The 16,694-nt window shown below is 47.4% G+C and overlaps 1 protein-coding gene across 1 annotated transcript in view; it reads right to left on the reverse strand.

Annotated features, from left to right (window-relative positions):
- The window catches only part of GABBR2 (gamma-aminobutyric acid type B receptor subunit 2), a 343,177-nt gene that overhangs the window by 120,081 nt on the left and 206,402 nt on the right, over window positions 1-16,694 (reverse strand). The window lies entirely within an intron of this gene.

A 16,694-nucleotide genomic window follows, 5' to 3' on the forward strand; every position in this document is an offset into this window, starting at 1 on the left:
ATCCACCTGCTTCTCTCCCTCCCCATGCATCACAGGTTAGTACCAGTGTCCTGCAGGTGCTCTTGCTTCTTTCTAGTCTGTTCTGTCCACTGCAGCCAGGGGAACCTTCTTAAAAACAGCAGTTAGCTCACTCCCTTGCCAGACACCCTTCTACAGGGTCTTACTGGTCTTAGGGTAACAGGTGCAATGTGATGTAGCTTCCCCCTAAGCCCTCTGGCCCACTCCCCAGGTCCAGCCTGTCCCACTCTGCTCCGGCCACACTGGCTTTCTTGTGCTATCTCGAAGGTGCCACACCTTTTTCCAGGAATGCCCTTCTGACTCTCTTTGCTTAGCTCCTATTCATTCTTCACGCTCAACTAAAGTCATCTCAGGGAAGTCTTGTCTTTTTTTTTTTCCCTTTTCTTTTCTTTTTCCAGGGAAGACTTTCCTGATCCCTAGCCTTGGTCAGGGCTCCATTTCTAAGTTCTCAACATGCCCCGTGGCTTTCTTCAGGGCACTTTCCACAATCTATATTCAAATAGTTATTCAGATGAATATCTGCTTACTCTCTGTCTCCTCCTGGGTACAAGGACCACATTTGCCTTGCTCAGCGCTGTATCTGTAGCACCCCCTCCCCATGCCTCTCACACTGTAGGTGGTAGGAAATATTTATAGAAGGAATGAACAAGCAAAGGGAAACGGCCACTTCCCTGTGGTGGTGCCAGGTTTTTACGCCGTGGTTCCATCACTGATAATAAAAATCCCACGGCCCAAAAGGGGTGTTTTATTAGTTCTTGGACATACAGTTAATTTTTTCACTATAAATATCTGATTTCTCCTCTTGTTTAAGCAAAAAACAAAACAAAACAAAACAAGGTAATACATGCTGTCACCATGGTGCCCATGAAAAAGGCTGGAGTGAAGGGGGGCAAAAAAAGAAGCAAGTTCTGAAGCTGACCTCTAACCGCCCCCCATAGAAGATGGAATCATGGATCCTGCCAAATTTGAGCCATTTCTTCCAAAGAGAATCCAAGTGAATGGCGAAGCTGGGAATCTCGGTGGAGGGGTTCTAGCCATTGAAAGGAGTGAGAGCAAGATTACTGTAACTTCTGAGGTGACTTTTTCCCAAAAGGTATTTGAAATATCTCACCAAAAAACATCTGAAGAAGAATAATCTACGTGATTGGTTGCGCGGAGTTGCTAACGGCAAAGAGAGTTACGAATTGTGTTACTTCCAGATTAACTAGGATGAGGAAGAGGAGGAAGAGGAAGATTACAATTCATTTATCTGGGGACGCCTGGGTGGCTCAGCCGTTAAGCGTCTGCCTTCGGCTAGGGTCATGATCTCAGGGTCCTGGGATCGAGCCTCATGTTGGACTCCCTGCTCAGTGGGGAGTCTGCTTCTCCCTCTCCCTCTGCTGTTCCCCACCACTTGTGTTCTCGTTCTCTCTCTCTCTTTCAAATAAATAATAATCATCTTTAAAAAAATAAAATTCATTTATCTGGAATGTTTTGTATGAGTTCTGGAATAAAACTTGGGAACCAAAATACATAAATAAAATGATATAGATGAATTACAGCTTTCTTTCTTCTTCTACTGGGGTGAGGACCTGCCCTCTCTCCTCAATCACACACTGCACTTGACAGTTTGTAACGCACTTTCCTTAATTCATCTCCAGAGCAACCCAGCAAGGGGCTCTTGGTCACTGGTCTCATTTTGCAGCAGAGAATGCAAAGATTAGAGACTTCCCCAAGGTCACCACTGCTAAGATGGTGGGGACATCATGCAAACCTAGGACTGCAGACTCCACGTCCAGTGCTCTTTCTGCCACACCGGGCTGCCTCTCCCAGGAAGGTAAATGAGCCACCCAAATGAGATGGTGTCACTTCAGTTTTGCCTGGAATTTTTCACCGATGCTTTCAGAATCATTTTTGCAACCAGCACATTTCTTAAAGGAAGAAAACTAGTTCATCACAGTAATCAAGTCTGTCATAGAGGATGTGTGATGATGTTTGAAAATATAATCCTATGAACATCAGAACTGACAACTCTGAAACATCTCTAGGCTAAATCTGCTAATAACAGTCTTTAGCATTCAGGTTGGCACTCACATCAGTTGGTGTGATACATTTCACAGCAGAAATGCCCTAACAAGGAACTTCCTCAAAGAGGAACTGGATAGAGGACAGATTTTAATGAGGCCGGATTCCTGAAAGGGTGAAGTGTTAGTGAAGAATAATGGCATGAAATGAAACATGTATTTCCACGAGTCAGATGACAACATGGGGTCTCACATCAGAAAATGCAGCAAACACTTTCTAGAGGTCGGGACTGGTACAGAAGAGGAGTCAAGACATCAGGGCCATCACCTCTGTAGATCCTCCCAGAGAAAATGTGCTTTGATTAGAATGAAGCCGACACACATGAATTGCAATGACCTCTTCTGGGCCTGCTGTTCACCCACTCATTCCTTCTCACCCACTTATCTACCCACCGACTCATCCACTCATTCATCTTTTTCTGACCACTGACCTGCCCATCTACCCACCTGCCCCTTCTCCGTCTATCCACCCATCCATCCACCTATCCACATGCCTATCCATCCATCTGCCCACATACTCATCCATTCATTCATCTATCTATTCTTGTATATACCTGTCTCTCTCTCTCTCTCCATCATCTCTTCCTGTATCCATTCACCTACCCACACACCCATCCAGCCGTTCACCCATCCACTCAACCTTCCAACTGTCTACTCACCCGCCCACCCCTTCACCCATCCACTCACCCATCCAACCAGCTAACTAGTCTTTCCTGTATATCTACTGTGTGTAAAGTCCTTAAGAGATGTCGAGGAGGTGGGGGACGTGTGGTAATAAAAATCTCTGATGTATGTGTGTTTACTGACCGTGAGCTGAGACTCTAGTAGAGGCCAGACTATGAGCTGGCAACTGAGAATGGAGGGGTCTTTCTAAGACCCCACATTCAAGGAGTGGGTAGGAGAAGGCTCCACCATTAAGCTAACCAAGTACTCGGAGTTGAGATGATGGCACAACCAGGACGAGGGCAGGGATTTCCACACTGTGCTGGGCTCTAGGGCCAAGTTCCATCAGCTGCCATAGGCAGCTTACCCAAAGCAGCCCGGCTCTTGTCTGTTTAATGGACACTCACCCTCTGGCCAAACACCATTTTTTTTTTTTTTTTTTTTTTGTTATGAACACACAGAATGTGGTGAAAGGGCATGAAACAAAAAGGCTATTAATCCTACCACAAAAATCTCGGGTGTAAAAGTACAGTATTGTTTGCTGCTTTGGTGACTAGACAAGCCACCCACGATGACCACTGTTCTGCTGTTGGTTTCTCTCTCTCTCCCCCGCTCTTTCATGATTCATTTCTTCACCTTTGAAGAGGATGGCCAAAGTGCCTTTCCAGATAAAGATAAAGCAATAAGAAACCCCCATGATATGTGTATCACCTTAGTGATTTCTGCAGCCTCCACGTACCATCTGTGCTTTTCTTTACTAAATATCTGCCTCTTAAAAAACCTAAAAAAGAAACCCCTTCTTGCTACCTCAAGTGCCAGTTATATTTTTATTGCACACATTAAAATCAAACACAGCTATTAAATTAAAGAATGTAGGTCTGGGTCCCAGCTCAGATTGTGCCCCCTCCCACCTCTGAGGCTCTGTGCATGGACCTGCCATCATGGCTGCTCTCCTCCCTCCCACCCTGCCTGGGTGCTGACTGGGGTGGGCTGACCCGAGGGCCCAGGCTAGCTTCCCCGTTACAGCTTTGCTTCATGTTTGTTACTGCAGAAATTGGCCTGCTTATTTTTTAATAAACGAGGAGGGTTAACAGAGGAGTCTTCGAAGGAGCAATTTTTTTTGGGGGGGGAGGGGGGGAGAGAGAGAGAGAGAGAGAGCGCGCAAGTGGGGGGAGGGGCAGAGGGAGAGGAAGACAGAGAGGATCTCAAGCAGGCTCCACACTCAGTGTGGAGCCCGAAGCCAGGTTTGATCTCACAAGCCCAAGATCATGACCTGAGCCGAAATCAAGAGTCTGATGCTTAACGACTGTGCCACCAAGATGCCCCCCAAGGAGCAAATTTAAAAGAAAAAAAATAACGTTAAATGTAATCTTACGTTAACCGAGGGGCCATGATATTGGGATTCTCTGTAAAATCTCTTTTGGAAAACAAGTTTGAAACCCAGTGGAGTAGACTGATAAATAGCTACGTACGCAGAGACTATGAACACCCATAAATCACATAGTTAGGGGTGTGTGTGTGTATGTTTTTGCAGTCCATGTGAGGGCATTTGCTTGTGTGCCTAGGACTGTGAGAATGGGAATTCCCAAAGATAGTAACAGCTGACAGAATGCAGCTGGAGCAGTGACGTGGGGACCCGCCAACCCCCTGTCCCTCCTGTAAAGTTAATCACAGGTGTTTGCAGGTCTAGAGGACTGTGTGCAGCTGGTATCTGGATGTACCCCTCCTTATTGTTCTTGTGGTAATTTAGCTTCCATCGTGTCCTGCACCCTACATGCATAAACCTCTTTAATCCCCACGACCCTATATACTAGGCACTGTTGTTATCTGTAGGGTATCCTTGGGAGGATTCTGCTCAGCTCTCCTCTTTATGGCTGAAGCACCATCCTCCAGCTCCTGGGAATACTGGAGACTGAGGGTCCCAGCTGGGTCTCCTATTGGGAATTACCCTCCACCATGGGGAACCTCCTTGCCCATGGAAGTACCCCTCTGAAGGCCCAGCCATGGCCAGTCACTGGCGGATGGGAAGATACAAAGGCCCGGGCTCCATGTCTCACTGTGGACAACTGTGAGGGCCATCCCAGCTCCCGAGTGCTCCCAGCATCAACTGTAGCCTCAGTTACAACCACATTTCGGATCAGCATCTAGCTCTGCCCCAAGTTGCCGTCCTCACTCCCTTACAGTACATTTCCTGAGTCCACCCTCCCATAAACCCGCCACAGCCAGCGCTCCGGCTCAGAGCCTATTCACAGCGAGCCCAATCTAAGGCATTATCCCCATTTTACAGACAAGGAAACGGAGGCGCAAAGAGATTAAGCTCTTGCCCAGGTTTACCTGACTAACAAGTGGAGCCAAGGTGTGAACCTAAGAAGTCTGTCTCCAGAGGCTGTGAGGCTAAGCATTTCACACTATTGATGGCGAAGGTGGGCATCCGTACCCCACAATCCTGTCCCTCCCACACCCCCTTCCACAGTTTGCAGTGCCCTGACCAGACTCCAGGCCTAGTAACTGAGTAAGTTGCCAATTACTGTTTATTTATTAAGGATTTATTTATTGATTTGAGAGAGTGTGCGCATGTGCGTGAGCTGGGGGAGGGGCAGAGGGCGAGAGAAACTTAAGCAGGCTCCATGCCCAGTATGGAGCCCAACTCGGGGCTCGATCTCAGGACCCTAAGAATCATGATCTGAGCTGAAACCAAGAGTCAGCCGCTCATCCAACCCCGCCACCCAGGCGCCCTGGCCAATTACAATGTAAATAATTCTTGTTTAAGTAAGAATCCTAGGAAGCTTGAATTCCAGTGAGAAAGAAAGGGAGTTACAGAGGGTTGCAATTCCAGAAGAAGATGGATCTTCCCAGCTCCCTCTGCCCCCTGACACAGGGCTGGCCTCACACAGGGTCACACACTCACACAGGTGTGTGAGTCACCACTGCACCCGCACACCCAGGCAGAGCTGACATCCATCAGTGTTTAAAGCTGTGTGCTTTGTCAGTTGAAATTTCCGTCAGCTGTCCTCCCCTGATGGCAGAAGGCCTCCCTCCCACTTAGCAAGTGCACAGGCTAACATACCTTGACACACACTTGGGGGTGGTATTCTGGCCTCATGCAAGGAGAAATGCATGTGATGTGTTACGGGGCTCTCCAGATTTGCTTTTCACACAGGATCTGGGTCTATCTTTATCTGAGTGTTTTCCTCAACAGTGGGGATGTCACTCCTATTTACCTGTATTTTACTTTAAAGTAAACTTTGTTTACTTTAAAAATTTTGCTCACGGTATTCTCAACATTTTAAAATGTACATTCTTAAATTTCTGTATGAAACTTTTGCTAGGCTAGTGACTATTTGGTTAGCAGTAGCTTGCAAATAATTTTCCTCTAAAATTAGTTAGCACACTACTTATATCTTTACAAATACTTTTTAATATAAATAATAAATAAATAAAACCCGCTTTCCCATAATAAATAATAGCTCTAAAATAATCACAATGGAGTGCCCAGGTGGCTCAGTCAGTTAAGCCTCCTACTCCTGGTTTTGGCTCAGGTCATGACTTTGTGGTCATGAGATCGAACCCCACGTCAGGCTCCGTGCTCTGTGTGGAGTCTATTTCAGATTCTCTCTCCCACTCACTCTCTCGAGTCAATAAATAAATAAAAATCTTAAAAAAAAAAATGATTGCACCTAATGGGGGGGGTAAGTGTTCAATGGGTACAGACGCTCAGTCTGGGAAGACGAACAAGCTCTGGAGATGGGGGGCTGATGGCTGCACAATGAGGAGACTGCTTCATGCCACTGAACTCTGCACTTACAAGTAGTTAAGGTGGTAAATTTTATGTATATTTTATCATAATAAAAAAAGAAAGATGGGGTTAAAATGATTGAGGGCCACTGTCATAGAAAAAGCTTTATAATGTGAGGGATCAAAACAAATAGCTGTAAAAGAATTAAAAAAAAAAGATCACAGCTGAGTGTGAAGGGTGGTGCTTCAAGTGGGCCTGTCTGAATGACGAAATTACGGGTGATTTTGATTTTCTTTTTGGTGCTTGCCTGTACTTTTTATATTTTCTTTCTGATCATGTATTATTTTCGTAATCCGAAAAGGAAACGTATAGGTTTTTTTTTTTTTAAAGATTTTACTTATTTATTTGACAGACAGAGACACAGTGAGAGAGGGAACACAAGCAGGGGGAGTGGGAGACGGAGAAGCAGGCTTCCCGTCGAGCAGGGAGCCTGATGCGGCGCTCGATCCCAGGACCCCGGGATCATGACCTGAGCTGAAGGCAGACGCTTAACGACTGAGCCACCCAGGCGCCCCACGTATAGGTTATTTTTGAATACATGTACGAGAAGAAGATGGAACACTTTGCTCCCCCAGTCAGGGAAGAAGTGAGTAAAATGTAAGGAGCTGCTTCTGGGACTGGCTGGCCACACTGAGAGGCACAGAACTTTCCCCTGGGTGGTAGAAGCTGGATGTCAGGGAGAGTTGCCCACCTAGAGATGAGGGGCCAGGGCCCTGGCTCCAGCTTCACCTCACACTAGGGCTGCAGACTCCCCACCTTGCACGGTGGGTGGTAAGACATGCTGGTCTCACTGGCTCCTTTCAGCTCTGTCCTTCTCTGGCTGGGATTCTTTTGCCCCCTAATGGAGGAGAGTATGTCTAGGTATAGGATAATGGTTAACCACAAGGGTTGAAAATTAGCCAGGCTGTGTCTTGTGTCCAACTTTGGGTAAATTATTTAACCTCTGAGTTCTCTCACCTGCCAAATGCTGGTAACAACGGTCTCCATTCTGTGGGGTTGTATTAGTTTGCTAGGGGCTGCCTTAACAAAATATCATAAACTGGGTGGTTTAAACAATCTAAATGTCATGTCTCATGGCTCTGGAGGCTGAAAGTCCAAGATCAAAGTGTCGGCAGGGCTGGTTCCTTCTGAGGGCTGTGGGGGAGAGTTGGTTCCACACCTCTCTTTCCAGCTTCTGGTGGTTTGCTGGTAATCGTTGGTGTTCCTTGGCTTGTAGAAGCATCACCCCCTCTTTGCCTTCATCTGCACGTGGTGTTCTCCCTGTCTGCATGTCTGTCTCCAATTTTCCTCTTTTTATAAGGATGCTAGTTAAATTGGATTACCCTACTCCAGTAGGACCTCATCTTAACTAATTACATCTGCAATGACCCTATATTTCCAAATAAGGTCACATCCTGAAGCACTTCGGGTTAGGAGTTCAAATATGGATTTTTAGGGGGACACAATTCAACCCATCACCAGAGTTATTATAAGTATCAGATGAGATAATGCATTTAAGAGCTTAGCATAGCAGCTGGCATATAGTGAGCGTTCAGAATTATAGCCACTCCCATTATCATGACATTTGTCATTACAGTCATTGTTACTATGACCACCTTGTCACTGGCTCCTTCCTTTGTTTCTCACAGAGACCTAGACAGTGTCTGTACATAGGGCTTCTGTTGAAGCTCTCATGAGACGATACACTCCCCCACACTGCTTTTCATAAGAAAACAGCTATTTTTTCCCTGACTTGAGAAAGTCAAACTTGCAAGCTTTGGAAGGGTAGGCATCAATTGAAACAAATTGCTAAACCACATTATTTTGATCTTTCAAATTTATCTGACAGCAGAAGGAGTAGGTTTCTTTCCTGTGCTGTACATCATCTGCAGTCATTTGTAATTGTGTTTAAAGAAATGGGGTGGAGGGGGAGCCACACGGCACCTAGGAACACAAGATTTGGAGACACCTGCCTTTAGAATCAGAAGAACTGGATGTGATGCTGAACAAGGCTCATACGTGGGGAGCCCAGCAAAGCCGGCGGAATTAACAGAACACCTAAATGGTGAAGAACATGGGCTTCTGAGTTAGCCAGATTGGGCAGTTCTGAATAAACTCTTGCCACTCGCTGCCTGTAGGATACTGGGTACATCATTTATCTTTGCTCAGCCTGCTTTTAAAAAAATCTATGACATGGTCATTAATTATCTAAATCCTTCATTCATTAAACAAAGATTGATCAGGTACCTAGTATGTCCCAGGCACCCAGCTCTAAGTCTTACAGGAGGCCCTGTGGGGGGGCGGGGGGGGCGGTAACTGTGGTGAGGCAGGATGAGGGGGTGGGAGCTGTGATTTTAAACAGGGTGTGGGCAAGGCCTCCCTGACAAGGTGACATGTGGGCGAGATGGGACAGAGGGGAGAGAGCCAGACACAGCTCATTGGAAGGAGGCTTCGGGGCGTGTGGAATTACCCATCCCCCACCTGGTGGCTGTTTAGGGCATCACATTCAATAACATGGGTACAGTGCTTAGGGTGCTGCCTGGGATGCAGCAGGGGCTCATTAATTGATGGCTATTATTAGCATTATGTTAATAAATGGAATTGCACTGAACAATGAAGGCGACTATAAATGTACTGTGCACAAGGGCAGTCACACAGTGATTATTATTATTATTATTATAGTTGTTTATTGCTAGCAATTACCTCTAGAAAATATTCCTGACAGTCTGAAGTCACAGAGGGCCCATCAGCAACCCCTCTCCCCCTCAGGCCCTACAACTTGAGCCCCAGAGAGACAGGGAGGGGAGAGACCAGGGAGCAGGCTGGAAGGGTGGGTTTCTATCCTGCCTCTCTCCTGCCTCAGGAGCCCTGTCCCCAGCCCCACACATACACACTGGGGAGATTTCCACAGCCTGTGTGAAACTCTGATGCCAGCCATCACAGCAAGAATTTGGGAATCATTATTAGCAGATTCAACAACTATAGACCCTGTTAATACTTCTCTTGTCAGTTCGAATTATTTATTGGGCAGAAGAAGTCTTTTTAGTTTCTAGAAGCCCGGAAGGCAGCAGAGTGGGAGAGTGTGATGGAATTTCTCAATCATGTGTGGATGCCATCCAACAAAGTTAATTCAAGGTTACCAGTGGCAAAGAGCTTCTACCAGGTGTAAAGTGCTGGGTGCAGAACGGTGTGACCAGAGGCATGAAAAGTGGTCCCTGCAAATGTGGGAGCTGCTAATTCATCAGAGGAGGCAAGTACGGCTCTCCCACAGGCTGATGGCAATGGGCAGGGCAAGGAGCAAAATGCAACTGAGTATATTCAGGGAGAAGAGTCCAGAACCCTCTTCCCGGTGTGAGGGAGGCGATGGGGGAGGGCTGCTGCTAAACTTAAAGGCAGAGATGACAATTAGGTTACAGGAAAAATTCTCTCTTGAGAATGTTTGCATTTCCCATAATGATACCTGGGTGTCTTCAATTGGGTCCTCCAGAAGCTCCAGAAGCCCAGGACAAGGAATTGTGTGCAAGTGATTTTTTAAAAGATGTGTTCTCAGGAGAAACTTGTAAGGGAGAGAGGAGAGAGAAAAGGCCAAGAATGTGGTTTTGGGTGAGGGCCAGCCTCAGCCTAATCCCACAGGGAGCTCTGGAGTGTGCCTAGCCCTGGTGTCATAGGACCACACCAGCTAGTCACCATGGCGGGCCGCTGGGCTATGGTGTGGGTCCCAGGCACCTCCAATTGCCCAAGGTGTGAGCCATCAGCAGGGACATCTGCACGGCTAGGGGCTGGGCAGACTTGACCAAAGCCCCTAAAAGAGATCCCAGGAGATCTGGCCGGGACACCATCAGGATCTGCTGTAGCTAGCTTTCGTGTGTAATGCTGAGTGCTAATTCTTGGGGCCGCGGGAGTTTGAGCCAGACTAGAGGGAGGAACGGAAGGGGGGTCTGCAAGCAAAAACCTTCCACTTCTAAGGTGGGTATCAAATCCCCAGAGTGAACGGCAGCAGGTAGAAAATTGGAAGTGTTCTTGCTTACAGGCAGGGTTGACGCCATTCTGTTTTGATATTAAACCGCCACAACCTTAATACAAGTTAACTGATTTATTATTGAGACAATTAAATGAGATAGTATATGTACAAACAGACTGGCACTTAGTAGGTACGGAATGATTGTTTTGCTGGACTTGATTCTGAATACTGCTTGATTAGACCCACATAAACTCTGTTCTTTGAAATGTCACCATGGGGACAGCGGTAGTAATAATAGAAATAATGATGTTGCAGTTTGGGGAGCTCATCACCAGCATTACTTACCCGTCTCAACCCTATGAAGTAGGTTATATTTCCCTCCGTAGATGAGAGATAAATAATTTCCCTGACGTCACATAGCTCTAAGCAGTGGACTGTGGCCTCCTTTTGTCTGACTTCACAGATTTGCATTTCCTGTTGTAATTCATCACTGCCCTGCCCCGGGCCATGGTACATTTTATCTGAGTTTGGGGCAGGGGGCAGGGGAGGGCATTTGCCAGGTTCTCAAATCAGCTCCTCGGTAAAGTTTGTGTCTGATACGATTCCCCGGGAGCTCCCAGAGTCTGGGATGGGGCAGAGACAGGTGGGGCGCAGCGGCAGTTGGGGGGGGGTGCTGTGGCTCCTGGGAACAGCCAACAGAGGCTCATGAAAGCAAGGCCCTAAAATAAGAAAGCTTGAGTGGCGTCAGCAGCTAGCACGGGGTCACTGGGACAAGCCCCATTTTCTAGGATGCACGGTAGACACATCACAGTCAGACTGTTGCAGAGCTTCTGACAAGTTCCTAGTGATAGCCTCAAGTACAAAATCGAGAAACAGCCAGAATCCTGATAGTCCAGGGGATGGAGTCAAGAATGGCGGAATGACCAGTCCCAGAAGGAGTCAGATCCGGGATTGGTCGGGTTTTCTCTACTCCTGGGTAGACTTCCTAGTGCTCTGTTTCTTATCTCACTCAAATTCAACCTGAAATGCTGATACCAGATAGAAATCACAAATGGGTGGCTGGTGCAGAGGCTGTAGGTTAACATGTCTTAGAGAATAAGACCAGGAGTCCAAAAGATGGGACAGGCAGGTGAGATGGGCCAACTCTAGCAAGATGATGTTTCACTAATTCGTGTGTGTGTGTGGTATGAAGTTTTCTATTTAGATAAAAAATCAACTGCACAACTTCAGCATCCCAGTAGGACGAGGGAGCAGTGTGTGTGACATAAAAAGGGGCTTCAGCTAACACCCCCTGGGATGAGGATCTCACTGGCTTCCCCTAACTACCTACAGTCATTGGAATTCCAACTGAGTTTACTCTGTGATGCCCTCTATCTGGGTAGGATGGCAGGGGGAGCATGGTGGCAGTATCTGAGTCTTAGTGGAGATAATTTTTTTTATATAAATCTTGCATAACGATTTGAAGTTTAAGGGACACACCAGCAAAGGCTGGATTCCTGTTCACCAGCAACAAGAGCAAATAGATCAATAAACTCTGCAAATCACCATCTGCTGTTCTTTGTCACCTCCTTGGTGTGACCATTTAGAGATAACTACCATTAGAGGTGACATGCCCGAAGCTGAGGCTGCTGGCCTCCCCCGACAGATGTTACACTGAGATGTCCAGACCCACAGCTGGTTGAGAGGCTGGGCAGACGATGAAAAATGGGGCTATTATTTGGAGGAACTCTGGATCGCTTCTACATTAGGTCCGTCCAAGGGGAGTGAGGAGGCAATCACAGGAAATAGTTTAGAAAGAATGGACCCTCTTCTTATAATCAAAGATACTCCCCAGGAGTTTCTTTCAATTTCTCCATGGCCAAACGCTCTTGAAAGCCTCATAGCCCCCAAGCAAACTTGGTGCATAACCTCAGTAAATTTCCAGGAAAAATACAATGAGATTATATTAATTTAGCCTCCATCCTAGGTACCAGGAAGTAAATATGATGTCATTTTAAGACACAAATCAGAAGGAACATTTACTAAAGGGGATATACTGTGAGTTAGAGCCATCATATCCTAGGGTGACATGCCTAGAGGATTTGTCCATTTCAGATTTGGTATGTCATCCTTGTTTTAAGAGACTGGAAACTGGAAAAAATTAAAAAGTGATCACCTGGGGCATCACTAAAAAGTGATCGTCCCATCTTTTGGACTCTTGGTCTTATTCTCTAAGACATGTTAACCTACAGCCTCTGCAGGGGTGGCTCAGTTGGTTAAGTGTCTGCCTTCAGCTCAGGTCATGATCCCAAGGTCCTGGAATCGAGCCCCCAGTCGGGCTCCCTGATCAGTGGGGAGTCTGCTTCTCCCTCTGCCTCTCCCCCCGCTCATGCTCTCTCTTTCTCTCTCTCAAATAAATAAAATCTTAAAAAAAAAAAGTGATCACCCAAAGAAAATGAAGGCTTTGATTTTTACCTGGATACTTAGCACACGTTCCCAAGCATGTTTTGAAGCGTTATGGATATAAGCTGGTCGATGAATTTAGTATATCCTTGGTAGGAACACCTAATTAGAGGGAGTCTGTTAAATCGCAGTATATCACCATCAGTCCTGGACATGGAGGAGCCCAGCATTGCATCCTTGCTACCCAGCACATGGCACAGTGTGAGAAAGCACAGCATGGGCACCTTGCAATTATCCATACATGGAGTTTCGCTTACTGAACTGCAGGAAAATTGGGGACAGCCCTCTGGTCTTTACTCCCATAAGCTGAATGGAATCCTCCCTCCAAGGGCCTTGGACAGACCCTGGATAGTAACCAGCAATTATTCATCTACTTGTCTATATCCCCCATTGGGCAGGGAATTCGTAAGGAAGGGACCATACCATTAGTCCTCTCCATGCTTCCAGCTCCCGGCACCCAGCCCAGGGACTACTAAAGGAGTGGAAAAACGTAGGAACAAATACATCTCTGACAGGTTTAAAATCAAAAAGTGTGTGTGCATGTGTGGGCACATATATGCGGGGGGGCACATCCATCAGAGCCCCAAGCAATTCTCAGGGTTACTATCTGAGAATCACCAGGACTACTTGTTAATAATGTGAATTCCTTGGTCCTACCACAAAGCCATTGGATCAGAAGTTCTGGGTGGGGCTGGGAAATCAGAATTTTTAAGGAAGTTCCCTGGGAGCTTCTCATACATCTAGAAGGTTAGGAATGCTGCCCTAGAGGAAACCTGCTGAGCTGGGATTCTCAGAATGCTCTGGGCTTTTGATACCTTAAACAGCCCAACTCCAGCCTGAGTTTCTGTTCACACATTTGGCAGAAGAGAGGTTTCCACATGGGAAAGCATTCTGAGATTTGCAGACCATAGAGAGGTAAGAGATAGTAACAGGACCAACACTCAGAACAGCACGCTCAGGGAATCAGAGGCAGGCGGGAACCCCCAGGCCATCAGTGTGCAGGTGGGGACACAGAATCTACATCCCAGTGTTCCCTGAGAAGGGCAGCTGGGAGGAGAGCTCCTAAGAAGGCAAAACAGAGCTGGGCCCCAAGCTAACGCCAGAGTTCCCATTTAGGACGCATGGAAGAAATGGAAGAAATCTCTACTTTAGCATGCCAACCAGGAACCACAGGCCCGGCCCGGCTCCCAGACCAGAATGTGCACACTGAATCAATTGAAATTGAGTCACGGATATAATTAATTTAATGTGTTTAAACGATTTTCCGTATAGTAAACATGCTGAATGAGGGTGACCCACAGTAAAGTGCCTGCCTGAGAGTGGAAAAACGGACACCACGTGTGCCATATAATGAAAACCTTTCAGCAAACAGAAAATGCAGCAATTTATTTCCACCTCCCGTTCCTTTCCTTTCCAACTCTTTATTTATGGCTGAACTTGGCCTTCCGTGGTCTCCTTGGACCACAGAGGCACTTTTTATTTTGTCAGAAGACGTCCTTTCTTCTCTGATCAGAAGACAATTTTAATGAAACCTGTCTGCGGCCCCGTGACAAGCACATATTAATATGTGACAAAGTGGATCAGGACAAAGGGGAAAAAGTAGTGCAGAACTGTGTCCCTATTGTAATCCCTTTCTCCAGTAAAGGGGACCGTGCAAGATGAGAAGGGAAAGGAGGTGGCCCTGGGGGGGGGGGGCGGGGGGAGGGGGGACAGGACCCAACTGAGCCACCATCCTGGCTCTGCCAAACCGTCCCTCCGTGGGACTTTGCAAGCTCCCTCTCTGGACCTCAGATACTCATCTACAACACGAGGGGGCTGAACTTGAGGATTTTAAAGAGCGCGTCCAACCCTGACATTCGCTGAGTTAGGAATTACAAACCGGAGCGGGCGTAAATGTGTGTCAAGGAACTTCTCATTAAGAAGAAACTAATCTTCAAGCCATGTAGAGTGTTGAGGCGGTCTTATCTAATTGCTCATCAAGTGGGGATTATGTGTTATTTGGCTTAGATGAAAGGGAGCACTTGGAAGTGGTTATAAATGATCTCCCACTGAGAAACATCAGGCATCTGGGCAAAATGCCAAGTGCTAGGATGAGGAGGGGCACCGAACGCTTCCTAGATTCTGTAGCTCTCTATCCAGCTGTCGCAGCCGGAGACACTATGGATTCCTTCTATTAAATAGGAAATAAAGCGTGGCAAAAGTGTACCCATGTTTTCAGACAGCTCTGCCACAGTGCTCCTGGCGGAACAGGTGAGTCCCACCCTCTCTGAGGCTCAGTCTGTGTTTGTACCAGAAGAGGGAGGACCTCTGGGGTACCTGTGGGGCCATTCTGGGGGTGGGGGTCTGGGGGGGCGGCTCAGGGGCTGCAGGAAGAGAGGCCGAACAAGCAGGGCCCTGGGCTCCTCCTCCTTTCAACTGAGAGGCTTCTCTCCCTAATCTGTATTATATACCAGCACCGCGTGAGATTTTATAAGAGGATCTGAGGATAAAAAGGTTTTTTTCAAACCAAATTTTTGAAAGCTGCCCAAGTTTACCGTCTGAATCCAGGCTGCGCTATAAACAGGGGTATTGCCCGTAACTATACAGAGCCTTGACGTCTGAACCGTGGGAGCAGAGGCCAAGAGCTGTCGGGTCCAGAGTGGCTCTAGTCTGGGATTTTGGAGATCGCCTTGTTTTCAGCAAGCCTCAGCAGCTCCTCCTGCCCGCCCCCCACCCCCCCAGCCGCGGTGCTCAAACTCCAGCGGGCATTAGCACCGCCTTGAGGATCTGTTCAACCGCAGCGGGGGGGGGCCTTCCCAAGACTCTGCTTCAGCGCATCCCGGGCTGGGCTGGAGAATGTGCATTTCTAACCAGCGCCCGGGGTGCTGCTGGTCAAAGCGCACTTTGAGAATCAGTGGCCTGTGAGATGGCCAGACTCCTCAGCTTGTTCCTTCCGAAGTGGGCCCCAACTCACCTTCCCAGCCTCCTCCTCCTCCTCGCCAAGTAGCCCAACAAAGTAATTGTCCCTGCACACACTCACGCATATCTCCCTCGCTCACCACGCTCCATCTGGCCAGACTGCCGGCCCCCTCTCTGCAAGCCTAAGGCACAGCACCAGGGCTACCTCCCCCAGAAAGCTCCCTTTCTCATCCATGGTCCCAGAAACCCCTCTGGACTCATACGCTTTCTCCCATGGTGCTGAGCCCTTCTAATTCTTATTACCATCTGTGCCCAGCTCTCGCCCCTGTACTTGGACCGCGCGGGCTCCAGCACAGGGAGCCCATCTTACTCACTCGGCATCCACATCATTGTCTACACCCTTGCTACCCGCACCGCGCTGGCTACCAGACCAGCGACCAGCAAGCCTGAGCGTACACACAAAGGAGTATGAACATTTAAGAAATACACCAATCAACTCATCTTGTCTATTCTTCTTAATACCCCAAGACAGACTGATTCTCTAAGTGGCTCTTTAAGGTAGAACATAAGACAGGAGTTTAGCGATTTTAACCTATTCTTTAGGCAAATTTCCCTTATTTTCTGAGAGCAGAGTCGGTAACAAATACATCATTATGAGACATAACTAACTGCCACTTACGTCCACTACCAGAAGGTAGTATAATGCAGCAATTAAGAGCGACACCCAGGCTCAAATCCCAGTTCTACCCAGAGGTAGATTGGCTGTAGAACTTAAATGCTCTGCACCCCAGGCTCCTCACTCTAATGGTAATAATAACAGCATCTGCTTCCTATGGATGGCATATGGGTGCAATGAGAGCATTATTAACACTAA

Source organism: Eumetopias jubatus, unplaced genomic scaffold, assembly GCF_037043125.1.
Source record: "Eumetopias jubatus isolate StellerSeaLion01/CBP00866 unplaced genomic scaffold, mEumJub1_p1.0 scaffold_15, whole genome shotgun sequence".
NCBI lineage: Eukaryota > Metazoa > Chordata > Mammalia > Carnivora > Otariidae > Eumetopias > Eumetopias jubatus.